This window comes from Galleria mellonella, unplaced genomic scaffold, assembly GCF_026898425.1.
Source record: "Galleria mellonella isolate WM207_F2 unplaced genomic scaffold, CSIRO_AGI_GalMel_v1 utg32, whole genome shotgun sequence".
Lineage (NCBI taxonomy): Eukaryota > Metazoa > Arthropoda > Insecta > Lepidoptera > Pyralidae > Galleria > Galleria mellonella.
In genome coordinates, this window is record NW_026442075.1 from 4905456 (window position 1) to 4926830 (window position 21375).

At 31.3% G+C, this 21375-nt stretch overlaps 1 protein-coding gene across 7 annotated transcripts in view; it reads left to right on the forward strand.

Annotated features, from left to right (window-relative positions):
- Window positions 1-21375, forward strand: part of LOC113510669 (furin-like protease 1) — a 246104-nt gene that overhangs the window by 62370 nt on the left and 162359 nt on the right. The window lies entirely within an intron of this gene.

The following is a 21375-nucleotide window of genomic DNA, read 5'->3' on the forward strand; positions in this document are numbered from 1 at the left end:
TCTATTACAAACAAGTGATGGTGTGTGATCGAAATTCATGCCTGAATTCGTATCTACACCGCCTACAGACAGATGACGTCGTGTTTTGGATTTCTTTTATTCATCAAACACGGTAACTTCGGATTGTATTTCATGTATTTTATACAGTGAAAGATGTATTGAATAGGACAGTAATAGTTCCAGTATGAAAAATGACATCCCTTTAAGAGTTGTATGTTTGTTGTTCGATTTTCTCTGGAATTAAGTTTTTTGTTTGTAGCATTATTGAACACAGAGAGCAGCACTGTTCTATTGTGAAGAACGTTAAATAACTACAAGAGGGTAATTTACTAACCCAGGAGTTTTATTGTAGTAAAGCAGTTATTATTTATTATTATATCACCCGTTAAAACTGTTCATTGCTGAACTTTCCCATGCCTTTCCCATAAAGGGAGTTTTGCCAATAGTTACCATAATTGGCAGGTGGGTTAGCAAAAGCAGTTAGATTTTGGTGTCGTTTTAAGAGGGACGCTAGTTCTCAACCATTGAGTTCCTTTAGTTGCCTCTCATAACATCTACGGAAAGGAAAGGGTAACCCCTACTTTGCTGGGATTACACGGCAAAGTATTAATCCTGGTTAAATAAGTTTTGGGAGCGATTTGGATGCAACACAGTTAACTTCACTCCTCAGAGGGGCAATGTAAAATAAATTGCTTCGATGCTATCAATTCAATCTCCGATAGGAGTACAATGACGAATATTCCTAAATGACATTTCTTCCGGCAACTTCCTTCAATTGCAGTTTTAAGTAAAAAATAGAACGAATACCCAATTCTTTTACCAGTATACATAAAACTGAAAATAGACAATAATTACAGTTGTCAGTTTGTAACCGAAAATAGTCCATATCATTGAATACATAAAAATGCTGTAGTAAATTTGAAATCTTTAAAGGTATTTACTTAATACTGACACAAATTTTTTATATAAAACATAGTTAATAATACTTAAAAAATATTATTCACTAAATAGCATATCATTCACTATCTCATATTAGAATATTATATTAATTTACTTATTCGTATAGTAGAAGCTGTTTTTCATTAATAAATAAATTACTCGTGTCCCACTCGGTTCTCTTCAACACGCTTAGCTCATTAAGGTAACAGCTCTAGTCTGATTAGCAATAAATTATACGAAACTTTTCAAAACAACCAAAATGTATATTAAACTTTTATGTCACTTTATTAGTAGAGTGTTTCATGGTCCCTTGCAGTCCTGCACCTCGTCCAAGAATAGATTTTATTAGTGGGACGGTAAATTTACTTCTTTTATGGCTATCGTAAACCGTTCGAAAGAGTTAAACAACGATTCGGTGCAACCACAAATATGCTGTTTTATTGCTCTGTATTACGTATTCCTGGATACGAGCATCTTAAACTCACCGTTCTATCCCCAAATACGTATATAAATTAACTGTGAAGAAACACACATGAAGTACAACACGTGTTGCTGTTTTCTTGATCGTTTTCCAATATTTCTCTCGTGATACGTGAAACTTATTGGCAATGGTTAGAACTTGGCGCTTTTAAGCAAATTGACCGTGTCCGTGATAGAGAAAATACAAACCAATCCGTCGCGTGGTCCCGGCATAGAATAGGCCACGCCTTCCTTTCCCATGGTTGTCGTAAGAGGCGACTAAGGGAACTTAATTGCCCCTGTAATACATCACCAAAACTAAAGGAACGTAATCGTCCCTGTAAAATATCACCAAAGCCTAACTTCGATTACCAATCCGCCTGCCAAGCGTGGCAACTACTGACAAACCCCCCCAAGGGGGAGGCCTATGTTCAGCAGTGGATAGTTGACGGCTGATATGATGATGATGAATATTTTTGCAATTATGTAAATAACATAAATATGACTTTGACAGACTATTATTTTGTCAGAATATCAGCGTTTACTAACAGTGGCTAATGTGCTCGCTGTTAATAGCTTAATGATGAGATATCCTTTGGTAATTTTTAATTCTGTATCTATGATTTTTGTAATTCTCATGTAAAATTGTTTTATTGCCAATAAATCTTGTCTGTTTTATCCTATATGGTTGCTAGCGACGTATGTCTACTATAATTTATTGTAAAAAACCTACATCACTAGATACTTGGCATCAATATCTCAGTATATTTATTATATATACGCAGCTATGATTATCATTGTTAATCCCATACAAGAGTTGAAGTCTTCATTGTGAATGCATTAAAGTGATTCGACGTCAAGGACTGGGTGGCTCGGCATTTGCAGTTGTTATTCAATTAAGGCGCACCTAACTCGTAAATATCAGTGTAAAATATCGTTGTATTTACTTATAATTCGCGTGGCAGAAGACAGTTAGTTATACGATTTTTATAAGCTTTATTGGAAATATTTCTTCCGGAATGACTAGTCACTGATCTTGTTTTGGTATCTGTCACTGTTTATTGTTTGTACCTATGTACGAAGAACAAATATTTATTTTTATACATATTTCATCAACTTTTTAATTTAAATGGCTAACCATATGGTCTCGACATTTGGCATACGACATACGACAATGGACCACTCTTTCCTTTACAGTAAGTGTCGTAAGAGGAGTCTAAGGGAGGGCGAGGGATGGGCAGCAGTTTCCTTCTTAAAACATCTTTAAAACCTAACTGCGGTTGCCAATCCGCCTGCCAAGTGTGGCAACTACTAGCAAAAGCCCCTAGAGGGAGTCTTCAGCAGTTAAAGGCTGATACGATGATAATGATGATATAGTTAGTAACAAAGTATATATATATATATATATGTATATATATATGTATATATATGTATATATATGTATATATTGAAACTATCGTTTTAAGATGTAACCAGAGGGAGATTTTGTACAGAAGTCATTTGCTTGGGCACTTCTGTACCATTCGTGTTTCTATCGTGAAGCAGCTGTGTTTGCATGGCTGTGTTTCGGTTTGAAGGGTGGGATATGGCAATGAATTCACAGGGTACCTGAGTCCTTAGGAATGGCAAAACATGGGGGTATCATGGGTGAAACAGTATATTCTGTTATGTCCATGGTTCTGCTTATGTATATAGGCGACAGTTACTACTTTCCATCAGGTGAGTCGTCAGCTGCCATTTTAAATTACATAAAAAAAAATCTATTAAATATTAAAAAAACTAATTCTGTGAAAAAAGTAACAGGTAAAATATGGTATATATCTACCTATGAACTGAAGGATTATTACGTACACAGACGTCGTTGAACGGAACTGCGAAATGAAATTCCTTATTGTCAGAATCATTGTGTGTCTTAGAAAAATAAATATTTAGACAGGTATATTACAGTTTTATTTCTCCAGCGACTTTAATATATCAAATCTCTTCTTGTCGCGTCTTACAATGCTCAGGAGGATTTCCAAATAGGATTTATTTGTTTGTTGAGCACTGTCTAACGTTATCATGCCATCAAATTCATTTATGTGACGGAACTTTCATTATAATGTAATTGAAATGGATATGGGTTTTTCTTTTATACACTTGAAGTGATCAGCGATTATTTACGATATCACCTAATAGGAAGCGATAATGTGGTCTAAGATGGGGCTCGCAAGCTCACAAATACCCTATTCACATTTGCCTTAAATTGGTGCAGATTATATTTGGATGGAAAAAGATAAACAGGGATATAGTTACTTAATATATACTCTTTATATACAACACAACGCATCTGCAATTTCTCTGATAGTGCGGTGCCTATGAGAAGCATTTACCAACAGAGAAACCACACGCTCTTTCGCCCCTGTATTATAAAAAAAAAAAAACAAATAGGCATATTTAAAATTTGGCATACGTTTTATTATAATAAACAATAATAAAACCTACAGCCAATTTTCAGTTAGATCTTCAGATTTCATTTAGATTTAAATATGGTGCAGTCATTTTTGCGCGATGCCGAAACAAACATACAAAATACAAACACAGAGAGACAAAACATCTAAAAATTATTGTTTAGGCACCTAAGAGTCTTATTAATTCAAAATTAATTGTAATTAAATGAGAGGTCTTTGTTTTTACTTAATTATTTAAGAAAAGATCTAAGACATCTCATTTAATATTTCTTAATTATTATCTGTGTACGGACATTGTTTAATTACAATTTTATTATATTAGTAGATAGTGGTACCGTTGTGGTTACTAATATTAAGTTTCAAAAGTTTCTTCTCACGGTATATTAATATAATTTCGGAGAAATCATTTCCTTTCTGTTACACGTTTAAACACATAGTTTAAGTTTTGCGTGTACTGTCGATATCTTTCATCACGGTTTGATAAAGCATTTAAATCGATTAAAGATTATTTATAAAGTGTATGGTTTATTGTAATGGTTAAAACATTATTTAACGATATTTTTTATCAATATTGATAGATCTCTATAAGATTAATTATTTCAGTCAATCATACATCAACATAATATCGAAAGTATTTTGAACTTACTTTAAAATTTACAACACTACTGTGTATGTATACATAATTATAAAATTGAGTTAAATTACAGTATCTATTTAAAGAGAAAAGTTTCGTAACACGATATTCGGCACTTCAATCTGGTACAACTGTTTGACAGCAGTCGGACGCTGTTTCAGGCACTCCAATGTATTCGTATCGTTCAGTACTAACATGACCTTTGACCGAAGTTATATCTGATACGAATATGAGACCGATATCGTATTTTATTCTAGAAAAAGTCCGTTTCACAGAAAATCTACTATCGTTGTACGGAATTTCAGATTGTGAAGTAATCATATATCCTCAGACAGTGTCTGACATTTTTTATTATGTAATCATTCCAACGTGTTTACCTATTTAGATGATAATGTAATCCACTTCGTATTATCTTTGTGATTTATTTACCATCTCATTAAGTGTTATATTTTTTTATATAACTCGCTTATATATGTGTTGTTGTTTTGTAGTATATCCTTCAAACCATTTAGTGTACTTAGAATAAGACCTCTGATTTCCGACACAAGAAACATACGTATCTTTTCACATTCGAAGGCTGTTTTGCACGAAGATTGATACACGTACGAGTGTATCCACCCTATCGTGATGTCACACTTGCTCATTATCGACAATGAATTCATCAAGTTTGTTTTCATAGTAGAGGGATATTATTAGAAATTTATGATAAACAAGCTAATGGTCCACCTGTTGAAAAGTATTAGAGTGCAACTAAAGTAACTTTGTAATTAGCGGTATCATAAAATTTAAACAATAAATTATACAATAACATTATAATATGGGCTAAGGCTTATATATAGTTACATGCTTGATTGTATAATATGTAGATAATAGATTTAATAAAATTCTATTTATTTTCGTAGAGTTATAACATTATTTTAGAACTAAAGCTTTCTTAGTTTATAGGGAAGTTTAAAATAAATCAGTTTATACGTTTGATAGTGCAGTATAATTGTTTGTTATAACTATACATCATTACTAGCTGTGTACTGTATTATAAATAGTATTGTTAGTATGTAGGTAATAGCAATGTTGAACATTTTATTTTTCATTATTCGTTTAATTATGCAAGGTACATCCTAATTAGGCACAAATGTATTTTTCGATCGGAAATCCGATTAGTAAGCTGTGTATAAACAATACTATTTTAAAATTGAAGTTGCAATAACCAGGACGTGAAATGGAGAACATCCTCGGTTATATGAGACAAACTTTTATAGAGTTGTTCCGGTTTATTGCAATTCTTAAGTGTAACATCCAGCTATAGGAGAAAGGAAATTGAACTTAAATAACTCACGGATGAGTTATTTTTTGATTTGTCGCGTACTTTCGATGACTTGTGGACACAGCTAAAGCCTTTATGGATTTGAATGGTTTTATGATGAGCTTGCAAATTATTTTATAAAATGAATGCGTATATTACAAGAACATCAAATTGTCTCTATATTTAACCGACTTCAAAAGAAGGAAGTTTTCAATTCGGTTGTTTTTTTTTCGTGTATTATTTAATTCTTTATTATACACACCAGTTATAAGAATATGACAGAGGTAATCAAATGCACAAAGGCAAGCTTAACTCTAATAGAGTTTTCTTCCAGCAAACCCATATCTTTAATGATTATTGATATTTTTATTTTAAATTTATGCATTATTATTGAGTCCCATTCCGTAAAACCCTTCTAGATAAAATACAAACGAATGTATTAATAGAAACGTTATCGCTAGCGAGTTCATAAGATAAAATGACAACGAGCGTTGACCGAAGCGATTATGTCGATAGATACGTTTGTACCTTGTCTAAGGAACTTTTAATTTTTTTGAAATTTTCATTATAGAAAATTATTTGATATATTTTGTACGACCTATGTATGTATGTATGTATGTTGAAAAGTGTGTGTATTGACGAACAGTGCATGAAAGATCATTATTACTCTACTAAATCTTGATACCAACAGAAATACGTAAACTTATGTATATGTAGTCCCCAAATTTTGTTTAATCCCAATAAGAACACGCGAGAAACTTCTGTTTATTGGCACGCTTGTAAAATAAGAGACGTTCGACAGTTGATGCAGGCTGTAAAAACGAAGTGGGACTCTTGGCAACTCAATTTGGAGAAGTTTTGTTTTATCACATCGTTCGAAGAGTCAAAGAAGGTGACTTTTTTTATATTCTGCTTATTTTACCAAATTCTGTGTACATACAATTACGAATACTATGCTGTAGGTAATAAAGGTTTAGCATCTAACTTTGATAATCAAACTGGAGCTTGTTTGTGAACTAAAGCACAATTCAGAGATAGAACAATACGATTTTTGTTTCAAATGTACTGCAATTACGAATACATTGTGAGGTTGTCCCTTATTGAAAACTAAATGCACAATTCTACAAATTTTATAGATATAATAATTCTACATATTTTTTTTTATCTAAAGAAATGTTTCATAATGTTGATGTACTTTTTCCGGGTACAGAAATATTTAATATTTTTGTTTCATTAGGGTGTAAGAGGACTAGAAGAAAAAATAATATTATGAAAAGAATGGACTAAACATTATATTAAAAATGAGCAACGAAAGAATATTTTAAAGTAACTACGAAGGAATGAACTTATGCGTGTTTTAGTCGAGAAAGCTCGACTAGTTTCGCGACCATCCGGGACCTTTAGTCATGACTAAGAATTATTATATTAAAATATAATTATAAAATTTTTAACAATAAAACGCAAGAATATATCACAATATTAATATTAAAGTTATATTATAGAAATTAATATGTGATAAATTGCAAGTGTTTTTTTGTGGATATTTGTGACATGAATTTGAAGCTTTAATATATGTTATCAATTACGAGTACACATACAAAATTACAAACTAAATGAAGCATAAAAGAAGAGTGTCTACCAGTATACAAATCTACAAAATTGTTCGTAAATGCAAAACAGTCGATTGAACTTGCTTCTGTGCCTCTTTTAAGTAACTTATATATAAATTTTATGTTTCTTAAAAGTGCGTATTAGAAATTATTATTTATTCTCTGTAACACATGTGTTTACCGTGAGTCAATAAATAAAGAATCCTATATCTAATTTGAATATATGTAAACAATCCGTGTACATACGTGTATTTATTGCTTGAAAGAGTAACAAACATTTATCCATCTTTAAATTTTCGAATTGATAATAGTAGTAGGATTTCTAATTAATTTTCAATTTTAATTCAAATACTTACACTTTTTTAATTTCATTTACCTTTTCAACTGACTTTACAAAGGAGGAGGTATTCAAGTCGATTTAATTTTTTTTATGTTAGTTACCTTACAACTGCGTCATTTGTAAATCGATTTGGAAAATTCTTTTTTTATCTTATCTAATTATTGTACATACAATATCTAGAGTCTATAGAAATTTTATGAATGTTCAGAAGTTTAGTTTTTAAATCAAAATAACTGGACTTGCCAAGTTTGCAGTTGGTTTTTTTTTTTGTGAAACATAATTTTAACACAATGTTATGATGTCTACTAGACATAATATTATTATAATAGTGTTTGAAACCGTTCATTAAATAGTTGAAGTGAAATTCCACCGCAAACGTGAGGATCACGTTTTACCCACCGGAGATCTCTTAGATGGTGGATTTGTTTTATGTTAACATACAGGTTTATTGTTTTCACGGACTTTTTTGGAATTATAAACGTACTATTGATTTGGTTTCCTCTTAACAGCAAGTTATTATGGTTTCAATTGTTGTTGCTAATTTTCGTTTTACAGGTATATTGATAAATTTGGAACATAAAATCATATAAAACTAGATAAAGTGTCTTGTGTAAAAAAACCCGGTCAGGTGCGAGGTGAACTCACATGCCGATGGTTCCATACAGAAATATGTAAATGTCATACGAGTAAAATGACATTTATTGAATTTCTCGTGCGAAATAGTCATGTAATAATAATAATTATTCATATTATATATTCATAATTAATTATTTTGGGCAAAAATTGTGGTTAAAAATTGACCCTTATGCGGGTCAAGTATTTTGGAAGTTTTTTTGGTTATTCCTCTAAAACGGTGCTAGTTAGAAATGTAATTTTATTTTTCTCGTAATAATCACATATATTTTTATACATCGTTAATATTTCCCTTTTTTCGGTTCAGAAACTTTGTAGATAAAGAAGAGATTGTTTTTTTTTTCACATTTTCAGTCATAACTGCAAAAACCACGAAGCATCAAAATAAATAATAATCAGTTTTAAAATATACAAATGAAGCCTTTTCATATGATAATATTACTTTTGATTTTTCGAGTAATCATTTTGGACCCTTCAGCAAAGTAAATAATCGTTAGTAATTGATGAGATATAACGCTGTGACAGATAAACCGACGAACGAACGAACGGACGAACAAAGTCACACCTTATGGGTTCCTATGTACATTTTTAGTACGAAACCCTAAAAACGGTTAAAACGGATAGCCAACAATTTTCACTAATAAAAAAATAAAAAGTTCATTTATCACAAGATTAAAGAGTAGATTAATAAATAGTAAGATTGCTTTTATACAAGTTTACTAGTGATGCGTTCTGGCTTCGCACGTGTGAATATAATATTTAAAAATTATATATAGCCAGTGTTACTCATTGATAGTGTAGTTTTCTGTAAGTGAAAGAATTTTTAAAATTGGTTAAAATCTTTTGAGTTTATCCTTTACAAACAAATAATGAAACTTGTCTAACAAGTAATATGTATATATGTATATAATATGTATTTATACATACATATATTATATTTATATATACATACATTTCCTATTTATACATATTTAGGATGGAAACAGATATACAGTATATATTTTTTATCATCCCAAATAAATACTACCGCGTGTGTAACAAATTTTATAACGATTGCTTTAGCGGTTAAAGTTCAGATGTAATAAACAAACCTACTTTCAAATTTATAATAAGGATTTGGGAAACAGATGAGATAATTTATTTTAGAACAAAACAGAGTTTTCATTAATATTCATTAAATTGGAGTATTTAAAACTTTGATAAAGCGGAACCGTTATATTTAATGATGTTATAAATTACTAATATGACAGTTCTATCTTTACTTCTATTTTCTAATTTTATAGCACATATTTTAATAAATATAAATGATCTCGGAACTCATTAAAGTCTTACGATGATTTTAGCTAACGAAGTGTTATTTGAGTAGTCTTAATACAGAATTAATTAATTATTCCAAAACAGAATAGCGACGCGATCCGGATTTATCCAGGTACTATAAATTGGTGAAATCTTCTTGTTGTAATCTATTTGTAAGTCATTAAATATTATTTATATGAATATATGAATTAATAATCATAATAGGAAATACAATTTTTAAATTGTAATTTCAAACCACATATTATTAAGTCATTAAACCATGTTTAATTTACATTTTTACATTTGGTATAATGTCGTATAGGGAGGTCAAAAATATGGCTTGGAAGAGAAAAGCTGGTTAGTGGAGAATACATGAATTAGGTGCCCTGACAAGAGGAAATTCTTAAATAAAAAAAATGTTTAACCAGAGGTAGACTTTGTACAAAAGTTGATTGCTTGGGTACCTCTGTCCCATTCGTGTTTCAACCGTGAAGCAGCTGTGTTTGCATGGCTGTGTTTCGGTTTGAAGGGTGAGATATGGCGTGAATTTACTGGGTACAGAGGAATAAAACCTGAGTCCTCAGGACTGGCAACGCATGGGGGTATCATGGGCGAAACAGTATACTCTGTTATGTCCATGGTACTACTCATGTCCATAGGCGACGGTTACCACTTTCCATCAGGTGGGCCGTCAGCTTGTTTGCCATTCTAAGTTGTATAAAAAAATATATAAAAATTGTTGGATAAATTTAGATAGTTTCAGCACGTGCCTTGTGTGCCGCTGTAAATTTTTTTTTTTTCTGCAAATGCAAAATATTTAAATAAAAATATCTTATATCAGTACCTATATGCTTTTTTATTTCCATACTATAAATGATCTATCTTTCTAATATTATAAATATAAAAGTTAATAAAAATATTGAGTTTTTTTGACATCACTATGATATCTGTTATAAAAGTAAGAAACCAAAACAAGATTACAATTTGCTCTCGATTGCTGTTTAATCGCCTACGATATCGAATAAGCAGAGTATATCGAAGGCATGAAAATCATACCGAATTATTGACGTGGAATAGCTATGGGTGCCCCTCGTATGTACCAGGGCAACAGCATTGCCAGGATGTATAATGAACGCGTTACCGTGCATTCACAGATCACATCGCGATTCTAATCGGAAAGGCTATTGTGCCGTCCCGGATGCAAACCGCACGGTCCAATCTCGCGCCCTCGCACAATAGCCGTTAATACTTTGTCCATTACAGGGTTTCCACAAACTTGGCTAATTAACTGCTATCAGTTAATTTAATAAATAGTAATTTTGAAATTGGAACTATATTTATTTTTTATTGTTACCAAGTTCTGGCAGTTGATCGGTATAATTAGATTTACCCTTTGAAGCGATATGACCAGCAATCCATTACTAACTTCATTACGGTTTTATTTGTGTAGAACTAGATGTCTTTTGCTCTCGTTGGTACTTCTAAAAGTATTACGTAGTGGATGATTTTTCTATATTAGTAACAGCACAGATTAACTAGTATTCATATGGTTAACTCAGGTGATACTTCTATTTATTATATGGGCCTTTAACTGTCCACTGCTAAACATACCCCCTTTGGGGGGTTTTTCCAGTAGTTGCCACGCTTGGCAGGCGTATTGGCAACCGCAGTCAGGCTTTAGTTTTAAGAGGGACGCTGTAACCCATCCCTCGCCCTCCCTTAGTCTGTTCTTACGACACGTACGGCCACTTCTACTTCTATTACTTAGTATCTTTCTATTGGCAGTCCTCCAAAATGAAAATTAAAAAGTTATTTTGAAATAACGTGATGAGATTCTGGATTTTTTATCCTATTTTATAACGATACTACTGGTATAAGAATATTCACGTAAAATATGTATCTCAAGCATTAATTACCTTGCTATATGCATTTTAGTGGTCATGTTACTGCCTATTACGGGCTCAGTGATGCGTAATAGCGATAACACCTAAAAAACTGTACCTAATCTATGTAATAAAACTCTGACTGATGGACAAACAAACACTACGTAAACTGGTGAAGTATGAAATTGTACATAGTTTCTTATAGTATTATATTTATTTTTATTATTATTATATTCCATATAGTAATATATGCGAGTAATTTTCCTGTTAGACAGATGAATTCTCGTGCAACAACTAATGTTTAAGTTAGATTATAACCTATTCTTGTAACAATATTCGCTCAAATCATTGTTTAAGCGTAAATGAATAACAAACATACGAACATCTTAACACATTTATAATATTAGTAGAAGTAGTATGATAGTAGTATATTAGTAGTACAATAAGTTATAACTTATGTATTCCTTACCTTTCTTTGCTATCTACTCTATAATTGTAAGAGACCAAGCGTGAAATTATTTATAGATATTTATTTTTAGTTACACGTTAGTGACAACCCTGAAAATATGCGGCACCTGCATTTTATATGTGTGTATCTAGGTCACGATCTTATATTGGGGTGAAAACGTTTGCATTTGTGTAAATGGCCTTTATAATTACACCTGTTAATTCACATATGTATTTATTTAGGTTTATTTACAGTTGATAAGAGATAATTACGCAACATCGGTTTAATCTGAAATGATCTCATTATCTATTTTATATATTTCTATCTATCCTATATTTCGTCATTTTCAAAAAAAAATTTGATGAAATAAATTATTAAATATACTTAATGTTACAATAGGTACCCTTGTTAAAATAGGTAATAAATACTCTTAAACTCATCAGACAGCGCCATCTAGGAAATCATCCAATCTCGGAGAGTTTGAAGATGCTGTTGGTAAACATATTTCAATTACTTTTTAAATACATTTTTCTATATAGATAATATTTAGATCACTATATATATATATACCAATAGATATACTCAGGTACTCATAAATACAAATGTTTGTTTGTGCGGCGATGAAACCTGCAATCATCGGAAGGTGAAATATGTTGAATGGTTCCATTGATAAGATAGTCGGATACATAGCTTACCAAACTCATAATAAAATGTAAATGAATAACATTTGTCCAATAGTGGGATACATTTACTAGCTGGTATTAAATAATAATAAAAAATTATCTACTGGAAATAAAAATTTTAGAAATAAATAACACTGGAAAGCGCCATCTAGTTCAAAGTTAAGGAAAACTTGCATTATGGGTTGGGCACGGGCCGAAGAATTGACCTGAGGGTTGTTACCCATAAATAAAATTGAAGCAAAGAGATTATTCTCAAAACTTCCGTCTACACCCTCTTAGGTTGGAAAAAAATCGAGGAGTATTAGATAAATGATAGGTACACATTTTTTGCAAATGTATAGATAATATAAATAAAAATATATATACTCATATATCCACACAGTATAATATCTAGATATATTTCAATACTAATAATAATAAATACCTTCTCGTGTGGTACCGACACAGAAAAGGCCACCCTTTTCTTTCCCGTGGGTGTAGTGAGAAGTGACTAAGAGAGAGCGAGGGATGGGCAGCAGCGTCTCTCTTGAAACATTTACTAAACCTAACTGCGGTTGTCACCTGCCAAGCGTGCAACTACTGGCAAATCCCTTGGGGGATGCTTATGTTCAGCAGTGGACAGTTAAAAGCTGAAATGATAAATAATAAATACCACTGGACAAATAAATACCACAAGACCACCGTCTAGTTCTAAGCTAAGCAGAGCTTGTACTAAGGTAAATACTTTATTCTTTTGCAAATACATATCTGTTATATATAGGAAACACCCAAACCAATACAAACAGGCACCGACGAAATCGTGGGTAAAGATTTGTATTATTATAAAATGTCGAGCAAATTTACTTTTATGCTCTCATTGCATTCTATATTTTTGTTAAATACCCACATGAAAAGCTAAAATGTTTAAACGTAGGTACAGTCAGTGAAAAAATTCGATGAACATCAACTCAAGTTCTCAGTTCAATTTCAAGTTTAGCATCATAAGTGGACAAACTTTGTATAAGGTAAAAATCAATTGAATATTTGTGTTTAAATAATAGTATATGTATGCTATGGGGTGAAATACCTTGATGCTGACTGTACTTGATTTACGTAATAGTTTTGGAGATAACGTAAATGCAAAAACAGAATTTTTAACGTGTTGTGTCAGTACCTATCAAATATGTAGATATACGTAGCGTAAACAGTGATTTAGTTACGCCAAATGACAAATTTTCTAATAACTGTATTTTATGTATCCGGTATTTATAGGAAACTGATATTTTTCTGAGGTAAACTGTATATTATTTATGAAGAATGCCGGTTTTTTGAAACATGGGTAATGTGAATATTCTATCTGTCGAAATTATTATTCGTAGTTTGGGCGAACACTAGGCTTCGAGCAGCATTTTAGGAATTTGCCTGAGAATGCCTTGTTTATAGGTAGAAACGTGTCACAAAACGACCAAATTGACACTCGGAGATTGATGGCTAATATGGAAGGTTGTGTAACTTCTGATAGTAACAGTGGTGGTCAATCTTCGAGCGTTGGCAATCACACACATACGGAATGTAACAAAATAATTCTAATCAAGTAAGTAGTGATAACTAACTCAAGTAACTTTCGCAAGATAACACCTAGTTTAGTTTTTTTTTTGTTATAACTAGTTTAGTTTTAGTTATAATTATCGCATCCGGTATTATTCGTTAAAATATTTTTTGAGAAAACATGCTTCTATGTACTTTTGTTTTTATGTGTTTTCATGAGGGTCGACATATTAACATTCTATTCTTCATATCCTATAAAGTTTCATAATGATAAATTGTACATACAGAAAAAGTAAAGCTGTGGCATACCAGCAAATGAACGGAAGAAAATACGAGTATGGACGTACGCTGGAAAATTGTAAAGATTCTATTAAACCATTGTCACTGAAAAACAAAATTATTCACTATGGTATGGTTTTATCAGTTATTTATTTCCATATATTACTTAAGTTTCAGGTATCTTACAAATGTAGCAATTGACTTTCTCTTCGAATAGGCATTTTATTAGGAGAAATCTTTTCCTCAAGACACAAACTGCCTTATTGATTGAATGAAGAACGGACAAAGAAATAAGTACTATTTCCTTTTCGTTTTTCCCTTCTCAATCAGACGAATTCATTAAATTTCTCCAGTAATATCGGATTCTCATCCTGACAAAGCGACAAGTGCTTAGAGAATGATTGGAATTTTCAATAACTAACTTTACTCATTATCAGATAAAGTGGTAAAGATCTATACTTTATTACTTTAACAATGAGTAAAGTATTTGTAATTAATAAATTTATATTGTTGTTATACAAATTGTTGGCGATTTTTTTATGTATCCAAAAATTAAGAACCTCCTTTGTTTATAATTATTTTTTTTTATTCTCTCAACGTTATCAATGAATGAAATCATAAATATTTTCATTCATTATCAAATAAAGAATACAAATTTGAATAGTAATTATACCTTGTTACATTATTTATTTAAATACCAGCTCATTGCTCGCTGTATTTTACGCGTGGATTTCAGAAGTAGAAAAATTAATGAAGTAGATAAATACTAGATGGCGTGTTCAGATAAAACATACACCAAGTTTAAGTCGCCATCTAATTTGGTATAATAGTTTTTACGTGATGTAGAAACAAACATGCAAGCATTTATTAGCCTCATTAAGATCTTTCATGTGAATTTTTCTCACAAACATCGTCCAGCTACATTTTTATTATAATAGATTTAGTGATTATTGATTAATATTAACAAATATTATTCTACAGTTATACTAATTATGACGTAAGTTTTGAAATAGAGTATTACAAACCAGACAACTAATTGTTGTTAATGACACAAGCTACAGCTGACCTAATTTGAAAAATTCATTAAACTACTCGACCCGATCGAAATCGAACCCGATACCCCATTTACCCAGACAACATGTTTGTGGTAGAGTTGCAAGTGTTAACAATTTATCATACATATATATTAGACATCCTCCCTCTATAGTATGTAAACCGTGCTCGATGGGACGTTAATGGGTTATTAAGGTTACGGTGTACGTATTAGACGATAGTGATACAACATAATTTATTAAGTGGTGCCAACTCTATAAATTGTCTGTTAATTCACACACGCACACTTACTGTCTTTCGTCCCATTGGTTGCACTCTCCACTTTCCATAGACAATTGTACAATAGAGATAATAAACAGCGTCCCAGGATCGAAGAACGTTTCATCTAGATGAAACGTTCTTCAGTTAAAATGTTTTCTTTCTCACGTGATATATTACAAATAGACGAAGATAAAAATAAAAATAAAACTTAATTAGATTAGTGATCATTTAGAAGCACTATATTCTTAGATTTTTGTTAAAATTTTAATTAGCTTTTGCTTGCGACTTCTTTTAGATAACATTAATTTGATAATTTATGTATGAAAGGATAGAGAATACTCTATCGTAAGGGACCAGAGGGCATAGACAAAGTAAAATTCATTTACTCTCGGATCCACTGGGCCCTCAAAATCTTGTTCGTTAATACTTAAGCCTCCTAGGGTCCCACTCACCCCATGAATAATTTGTCAGGCCCGGTGGACTCCTCATTAAAATTTTCTTAAAGTACCTACTATCTAATTATGTAGAAAAGTGGTTTTGTGATATAAAATGTCAAAAGTTCGACACTTTTGTGACATCTGACTATTTTAAATGTAATTATTATTATATAAAATGTTCAAGTTGAACACATTTTCTTATAAGGGGATGAGTGAGTACATTACATTATTTTTACAGGTTGTAACACAGACCTCATAATCAAAAATAAAAATAAAATTTTTTATTTCAAATACAGTTAGTTTTATTATTAACAAATATATACATTTATATGTATATGTTAGAGTTAAGAGCATAAAAATAGATTTAACTAAATATACAAGTTTTCATGAATAATAAATTTGATATATCCATTACCTTTTGATCCAAATTTCCATTTTACCCAAAATGGGCAGTTTCCAATAACATTACCAACAACCTATGAATAAAAGACCCTTAAAACATGCGAATAAAGGCGGCATAGTAATATATGTATAATAAATGTCGTTATAAAGTTGAATAAGTAAAAAGTTTGTCAAATATGAAAACAAACGGGTCACAATTTATAAACAAAATATTAGTATTCAGTTGGCGCCGTAAAATAAATTGGAGGATTGCCCCAAATACCGGTTAGTATTTAGGTGTCCACGGCAAATCAACTTCTGCATTGTGGCAGAAATAATAATTGTTCCGAATATTTTAAGCGATGAAATATAAGTTTGTATTTTACGTTGCCACTTCGAAACTGCTAGATGTACTGGATTATTATATACTGAATAAGTTTAAAGGGAAGTAACTGTAAAATCTTTTTACTAATCTAATGCCTGGCTGTTTTTGTATAATTTTTTTTTATTAATGGTTTTTACGGCCCTGGATACGAGACTATCTTCAATTATATTTAAAATTTAAAAGTTACGCTACTATCAAAGTTATCATTGTGTTCGTTTCACGCTTTTGTATATGCCTAAAAACAAAAAAAATGATTTTTAACTATACCGCTGCATCCTTACTAATATTAAAATGTGAAAGCTAGTTAGTTTGTTTGTTACCTTATAACTTTTTATTTGCTATTCACGTACTATATGGTAGGGAGAATTATATAGGCTATATTTTATAAAAGTAAGTAAACATATTCCAGTCATACAGACGAAGTAGCAGGTAAAAGCTAGTACACAATAATGGTTGTAATTTATCTTTTTATCCCGGACAGTAAACATAACCTGGTCACGTGCACGAAGTCACAGGTAAAAGAAAGTAATCTGTTTACTCTTTAAAGAGTAACAGTGGGTGTATATTTAAAAGTCGATAGGAAAGAGTTTTTTGCGGGAAATCTGTAATAGCAAATCTAAATTAATATCAGAAAGAGGGAAAATTTTATTTTTATCTGTAATGGATTAACTCTAAAAATAATTAACCAGTTTTAAAAATATTTCACAAAGTTACATTAGTAACGAGTCACGTGAGCTGTATTTTATTTAAAAATACATGCGAAGCCGGGGCCTGTGTTTAGTATTGTATAAAACGATCCACTACTTGATAGGCACAACTAAAATGTGTTAGAAATTAGTAGATGCAACTGAAAGTCTAGAAGAGAGGTCTATGTTACGCTTAAATGAAAGATCAGGAATGGCAACACATGGGAGGTATCATGGGCGAAACTGTATACTCTGTTATGTCCATGGTACTGCTCATGTCTATAGGCGACGGTTCCACTTTCCATCAGGTGGGCCGTCAGCTTGTTTGCCATTCTAAGTTGTATAAAAAAAAAAGATTGAAATAATGGTAATGATGACTAGAAATATCACAAAATAAGTGAATTTTGCTTAGTTTAAAACACATGACTACCCTTTAAAAATAAACTACTAGTTGTTATTTTGGTTTAAAAATTAAACTACTGAACCGATTTTAATACAATTTCAATGAATATGAGACCAATCTGTAAGTATATCCTTTTAAATAAAAAAAGAATTTTCCAAATCGGATGTGACGTAATTGTTGTTAGATGTACAATTGTCTATTGCCTTGTTGGTCTATGGCACACACCTCTCTTTTCTCTCTGGCATCGTCCCGCGCTTACGTGTAATGTTGTATACGGCTCGATTTGCCTCATATATCTACCGTCTTTAAAAAAAAACTTTCACGCTCACTTTTTTACTTTATCCGAGCAGTAAGTAATATTATTCTCAATTTCGTGTATAATATAGTATATGTCATATATGTTTAAGTATATTTGTTATTTATATATATTTATTCGTTTATATATGTAATTTTAGTTAGTATGTATATCAATAATTAGTAGTACCGCATTCGAATATTCTGATATTTCCCTATGGTTGACTGGGAGAGAATGCTTTTAGCATTAAGTCTGCCATGTACACATATTTGTACTAATGAATAAATAAATAAATAAAAATATCGACGTGAATACTTACTGTACCTAAAGTCTTTCGATCGCCAATTACATTTTTGTATATTAAGTACATTTTGCAGCAGTGTACAATTTAAAAATTGTATATTGCTGTATCCCCTGACATTGATGCTCCTTTCCACTTTGGGTTTGCTGGAAGAAACCTCTATCAGAGTTAAGCTCGCCTTTGTACTTTTGTTTACCTCTGTCATATTTTTATAACTAATGTGTACAATAAAGTATTATATAAATAAAAATACATCAGGACCCAATGATATAGTTATGATGTAAAGAACATAACAAAATACACCTTCTTTTTGAAGTCGATTAAAAAAATTGCTAGTGTTTTTCGAGATGATGTAAAGATTTTAATAATATACATCCAAATTTGTTCACGCATTTAGAAGTGATAGTGAAATAAAGAAATTCACTGACATATACATGAATCCGTCCCCTTTTTTGGACAGTTGTGTAAAGATATAAATTAATTGTTTTTATTAATCATAAAACTACATTTAATGCATATAATAAACAAGCTGATAGTTAATCATTGAGAAGTAATGCCACTGTATCTAACTAGTCTTGTCATTTGTGGAGACAATAATTTTTATTCCGTAGATAGACAGTGCTTAAATTTGATACTCTGGTGAGCCAAATGACAGGCCAGATTATTGGGAACGCCGTAATTTTATCTTCAGAATCAGAAAAGGAGCTTAAGAGCTTCTTTCGATTTTACGCCTTATTGTAACGGAATAGGTATCATTAGTATTTTAAGTATTTTGGTGACCATTTCTTACCTTATTACGTATGCATGAAAAAAAAATTTAACCAACGGTATGGGTGGGCTTTATTTGCGATTTGCATCTAGCTTATGTTAGAGGCTTTTATTTTTAACGGGTAATGGTAATGATGTCGTGAAATTATCGCGTGCGTGTGTGTGTGTATGTAAATATTTCCCGGATACTTGCTGTGGATGTATATATGCATGTGTGTAAGACTCATATGGTGCTAGAGTACTTGTGGATATAAATGTCCATGTGTGTGGGATCCCTGTGGTGCTAGAGTACTTGAGAATATAATGTGTCTCTACTCTTTGTCAAGTCATTGTGTTACTGTTGGGAATAATAAATAACGGTGTGAAATGTTCAGAGGTACGACTAAGGCATACAGATAAACAGAACTCAGTATAATCAACTAGTATAAGAGAAATTTATAATAAAATCCAATATGATCCATCTAACCAGTGTGGGAATAGAACGAAGGGAATAGAATAGGGATTATGTTCGATGTTCGATCGATTGATACTCAAAAGAATTATCATCATCAGTAGAGCTGTTCTGTAAAAATAAACTCGAATTTTACTAGCGGATCTTTGAGTGATTTACATTTGGTATTTTGTAAGCAAGTAAATTTGATGACAGCACTGTTTCGTTAAGGTGGCGTTGTAGTGAACTGGGACAAGTGCGCCACCGTTCTTAGGAACTCACTTTAGTTTTCAAAACTAATTTTACTTCACTTGTCATTACCAAAGTTTATAGATATGAAAATATGAGATTTAGATGAAATGAACATTTAGGCGAGATGAAAATGAAGTGAGTTTGCGAATATACGATTCTAGCTATATAAGATTCTGTTTATAAGATTCTAGCTGCATCCCGTGGCTTTACCAGCATGAATTAAATTAAAAAAATTGAATACATAAAATATTTTGTGTGCGTGTATATATTTAAAATATATAACCTACCCGTGTACGAAATTTCATTAAATTTGTTTAGTAGTTTTTAGGTAACTACTATTTGTCCATCCATGCATCGTTAAATACTTTCGTATTACTGGGGGGAAAGGGATTGTTTGTAATGGAGACTAAAAATCCCATTGCTAGCAAAGTTCTTCGTGTACTGCCAATTGTACTAACAGTTTTATTTGCATTACTTACAGCATACAAAAATAAACAGATATTAATAGACATACACATAAAAGGATAAAAGATAAAAGAATATATATATACAAAAAGTATAAAGGACAATACATAAAAGAAGTAACATAATTTCCTTTCGTGCTTGTGCCATAGTAACACAGAATGGTCACAACAAAGTTTATTGTTTTGCCCTCAAAAGAGCAAGACACTGATATTCTGTTGTGACCAAAAGTGAATAAGCTTAAAATTATAAGAAACCGAAAGTAATGGAAAAAGTAAAAATACAATTATAAGATACAGGACCATGTTACTTAAATTTAACACAAATTCCATGTTTTAAGAAATTATTTTAGTGATCCGGCTCGGCTTTACATGGATAATTAGGATTTTTCAAAATATAGCCTATGTTATTGAATAGTTAAATTTATATATATATATATATATATATATATATATACACAAGGAGTTAGTGGATGCAGGTGACTCACTACCGTTTCTTATGGCAATTTTTTGGGTGGCCTATATTAGTACAGATAAGAATAATCAAGTACTACGTATAGTATCTTCATAATTTTAATACTAATTTATATTTTTTTCATTGCTGCTATTAGTAGATATTCTATAAGTAATTTAATACTTACTCCTAATTTAAATGCGTTTCGCGTTACTCCAAACAAATATATACGAATACAAATACAAATATATTTACTCCGAAGGGAGTAGACGGGAACAAAATAAATTCAAAACATAAACAAGACGAGAAATTTAATGAAACAAG